Consider the following 4,912-nt stretch of genomic DNA (forward strand, 5'->3'; position numbering starts at 1 on the left):
GCGGACGCGGGCGGTTGGGAGCACTGGCAACTTGGGGGGAGGGGGGAGTCTCGCGATGCTAGAAAGGGAATGAGTGACGTCACCGCCAGGCCCTGGAGATGAGGTTGTGGTTACCTAACCCCTGGAAACAGGCGACGAAGTCTGGGCCGTGTCCCTAGGCAGGCAGGCGGCGTGCAGTAGTGGCTGGGTTTCCTCTTCGTGCACTGTGTAGTTTTGTGCCCAGGGGCGCCAGGACATAGGCATTTGTTACGTTCGCTGCCAAGTTTTAAAAATTTATTGACTGTTTAGGGCAGATTCTCCTGCTGGGAGTAGCTAGAACAATGGATAGATTAGTTCAAGGTTCAGCAAGCTAAAAATTCGGAGTAGACCATGGTCTGTTTGAGGGTGTTTTTTGGATTCTTCAGTCCACACTGGCCAGTCCATTCACCTTCCAGTATTGTGTTTCCCCTACCCTGGCTCCCAAAGAGACAGTCAGGAGCCTAGGAATCGAGGAAGTTGGGGCCCTGGTTCTGGAAGACAGACTGGCCCCTCAACAAAAGGTCTCTGACTCCAATCCAATGCCAACAGAAGTCCCCAGTCTGGAGTACAGAAAAAGGAGATTTCACTCAGGTGAACAGTCTACACACTGAAGAAAGGCAGCCTTTTATGAAAACCAAAGAACGGGCCCTCCTGACATCTGGGAGGCCCTCTAATATAGGGAAAGTGGTTACCCTCAACCCTGATTGGTCCATTTTTATGCAAATAAAGAATCCAACTTTTCACATTTTAATCAGTCCAAGTAGCATTGTCCTGATTGGTCAGGACGATGCATTCTGATTGGTTGCTATGGAGCTGTTCTGATTGGTCAGTATAGATGCAAATGAGGATACAGTTGCTCAACTCTGAATTGGCAGGTCTCAGCCCATTGGTCAAAAGAGATTCTAAAAACTCCTTTATAAGGAACACAGAGCAGGAGACTTGGCAGATCAGACTGTGCATGGTGTGTGTGTGTGTGTGTGTGTGTGTGTGTGTGTGTGTGTGTGTGTGTGACAGGCCACTGTAAACAATGGCTGCTAGACTGTGGATTATGAATTTGGACCCAGTTAACCACAAGGAATCCTTTTTGGCAGATACATTCCTTTTCGGGTTCAATAGGCCTTAGGTAAGATCTAACTCCCATTCCTATCATTAAAAAATATAAGTTGTCCATTTGGAGTCGAGATGGGTTTAAATTTGGTCCTTACTCTTCAATTATGTAGTTCTAATCTGTAGGAGGAAAGCTCAGACAAGACTTTTCTTATACTCTTTCAACTCTTTCAAGGTGTGTGTGTGATTGTAGCTGTAAGCTCCTTCATTTTCCTCCTCTTCCTGCCACTGACATCCAAATTTAGCCCCATCTTCTTCTCACTTTTCCTTTAGCTGACAATATGACAATGAAATAATGATCAATTCTAACATAACCACTTTTATATTCTCTCACTCCAAGAGATAAGAAAAGCATCTGGTTGATAAAAACCAGTCTGAGAAACTGTACTTTTTTTTTTTGAGTCAATATCATCAGTTACAAAAGAGAAATAGAATTTGATAAATAATTGTTTGGTGCCCTGAAAAAGAATGGCTGCCAATTTCCCAGTAAGTTACAAGGGCAAAGGAAATATTGCTTGTGTTCCCATATAGCTTTAAACGTCTTAAATACTTGCAGGAAGACAGTGAATAAAGGCTCAAATTTTCGTAATAGCTATTTTAAATTAGGTTATCAAATATTTCAATTTAAAATTTTAATTTAAAAACATCATTTGCTTTTCAAGAAAAAAAACCTATTTTGGATTGTTTTCATAATCAACAAGTAATATAACTTAGTTCAATGAAGCTTCTAAATTTCTTTACAAATATGAAATATAAGTCATGGTTAAAATTTTGATAGTTTTAAGCTTAAAATAATTGGATTTAAAGTTATTCTTCAGATGCTGATCTCTCAGTGTGATTTAATAAAATTAAGAAACATCTATTTCTTTGACCATTCTTCTTTGACCCTATAATAGAATTGGTATTGTTGTAGAATAATTGCCAAGTGTCAGGTTTATAACTATTAAAAATTGATTAAGTACGATATTCTTGAGCATAAGGGCAATAAAACATGCTGAAGTTTAAAATGTATTACCATTTTTTTCATATTAATGTTTCCAAGGTTTTAGTATGAATAGCCATATTTTCTACAGGGTGTGTTAAATTAGTTTGGAATTGAAAAGCAAGAAAGTAACTTTCTTTTCCAGTCTTTAATATAGAAAGAAGAAAGAGAAGCATGAATTCCCTGTGTGTAGTGTGGAGCTGGAAAATGTGGTATGTGGGTTAGGAGCACAAGTGCCAGAGTCAGCTCTGTTCTGCTTTATGCTGGTGTGACACAGGCACGTGATGCTGGCAGGAGAGGATGCCCACGAAGTACGTGGTACATGTAACCCTCAATAAACAGTAGCCATATGCGTTCACTTACTCATGTTTTTTATTTTTATGTATTAAGAAAGATTCTACATATTTTAAACCTGTATTTTAAAAGTAAATTAGGAAACATATTGGGCATACTTAACGGTATAAAAAATAATATAATGGCCCTGACCATTGTGGCTCAGTTGTTTGAGCTTGTTCTGGGCACTGACAGGTCTCTGGTTCAATTCCCTGTCAGGGCACATACTGAGGTTTTGTCCCTGGACAGGAGGCAATCAAATGATCTCTCTCCTTCTCTCCCCTTGCCACCTGCCCCCATCTTCCTCCTCTCTCCCTAAAATAAAAAAATATATATAATATATATATATATTTCAAAAGAATAACATAATGAATACCTATGTATGTACCACATTGTTTAAGAAATAAAATATTGCCCTGGCCGGTTTGGCTCAGCGGTTAGAGCGTCCGCCTGCGGTCCAGAGAGACCCGGGTTCGGTTCCCGCTAAGGGCATATACCTTGGTTGCAGTTTGTCCCCGGCCCTGGTTGGTCGTGCGGGTGGCAGCCATTCGATGTGTCCCTTCACATCGATGTTTCTCTCTCTCTCTTCCTCTCTCTCCCTCCCACTCTATCTGTACAAAAAATGGAAAAATGTCCTCGGGTGAGGATAAAAAAAAAAAAAGAAATAAAATATTACTGATACTATGTGTACTCTTCCCCACTACATCCCTACTCCCTCTCTACAAAAGGTTGCAACTATCTGAATCGGTGTTTTTAATTTCCAGGCACTTAAAAACTTTATCACTACATATATGTATACAATTTAAAATGTAGTATTGCGTTTTACCTTTTAGAAATATTTATTTTGAAATAATTTCACTCAGAAAACATTTCAAGAATAGTAAGGAAAAAATCGTATATACCCTTTATCCAGATTCATCAATTAACATTTTGTCTCCTTTACTATACTAATTGTTCTATTTGTCTATCCATCTATCTATCCACATGTTTATTTCTGAATCATTTGAGAGTAACTAGCAGATGTGTTTCTTTATCCTAAATACTCCAATGTGTATTTTATAAGACAAGGACTATCTCTTACACAGCAGTAGTATATTTATCGAAATCAGGAAATGGAACACTGATACACCTCTATTATCTAATCGTATGGTTCTCAGACTGTGTACTTAGGTGCCCCACAGCCCCACATAAATTTAATTCACTGGGGAATACCTGTGGGATATCTTACCTTCTAAATTCTCAAGGCAGACAAAATGAAATCTAAGACTATCCAGAACTATTTGCTTGAGGTTATTTACAATTTCTACAATAGATGGCGCCATATTCCTTAAATATATCATATATTTGGGAAGCTGGGGTGTTTTTTGTTTGTTTTTTTTCGTGATTGTGATAAAAACCAAGATACAGTATAAAAATTAGTGTGGAACAGGAAATGAGGATGGTCTTGTCCAACCTGATTCCAAGGTTTGAGAAGTTGTGCTGTGCCCAACAGGTGCATAAATCCCATTAGTAAGTAATTGTGGTTAAGAATGAAATTTAAAAATATTTTTTGTTCAATTTACATGTATTATTTTTACAAATAGTACCTAAATTGTTAGGGCATAAATACTCAATATGTTGTTTGGACATAGATATTTCTTTTGGTCATGGAAGACCATGAAAAAAATGATTGAGACACAGGGTTCCTTGAACCAAAAATATTTGCGAAACTTTGATCTAAACCACAGTTCATATTCAAATTTCTCCGTTTGTCCCAAAATGTCCTTTATAACTATGTTCCCCACCTCATCCCTCACCCCCTGATCTGGAGTCTAATCCAGTATCATTTAGTTGTCATATATCTTTAGTCTTCTTTTGTCTGGTATGGTTCCTCAGCTTATTTTTAGAATATTCCTCATTTTGTGTTTGGTGTATTCTTGTGATTAAATTCAGTTATGTTTGGCTGGAATGTCACAGAAAATATATAATGTCCTTTTAAGGACACCAATATCAGAAGGTTGGTGATTCAATTTGTTTTATTTATTAATAATGTTAACTTTAATTAGGTGGTTAAGGTGTAAGGTAGTGTTCACTAAAGTTAGTTCCTCCCTTTGTAATAAATGATTTGTAAGGGATATTTTGAGGTTATATAGATATCCTTTCTTTAATGAACTTTCACCCACAGATTTTTAAACTGATAAGAACAGATACTACACTTGATCTTAGCCAAAAGGTTGAGAAACGATCACCCACAGATTTTTAGAATCCAATAATGATTCACAGCTGAAGAGAGTATTACCATGATGGACAAAATCATGCTTTCTAACTCCATCATTTCTCCTACATTTATTACTTGATACTTTATCTTAAGGGAGAGCTTTTCTTTCTCATTTATTAATTTATTAATTTATATCAGTATGGGCTTATATATGCTTATTTTACTTCATGAATGTTGTTTTATTACTATTATTTATTTTGATGCTCAAGCTGGCT

At 37.2% G+C, this 4,912-nt stretch overlaps 1 pseudogene; it reads right to left on the bottom strand.

The window, feature by feature from the left end:
• Nucleotides 1-4,548: 4,548 nt before the first annotated feature.
• On the bottom strand, nucleotides 4,549-4,665 carry LOC118631325 (annotated as a pseudogene).
• Between the last annotated feature and the right edge of the window lie 247 nt (nucleotides 4,666-4,912).

The sequence above is a fragment of the Molossus molossus genome, unplaced genomic scaffold, assembly GCF_014108415.1.
Source record: "Molossus molossus isolate mMolMol1 unplaced genomic scaffold, mMolMol1.p scaffold_m16_p_15, whole genome shotgun sequence".
In the NCBI taxonomy this organism is placed as follows: Eukaryota; Metazoa; Chordata; class Mammalia; order Chiroptera; family Molossidae; genus Molossus; species Molossus molossus.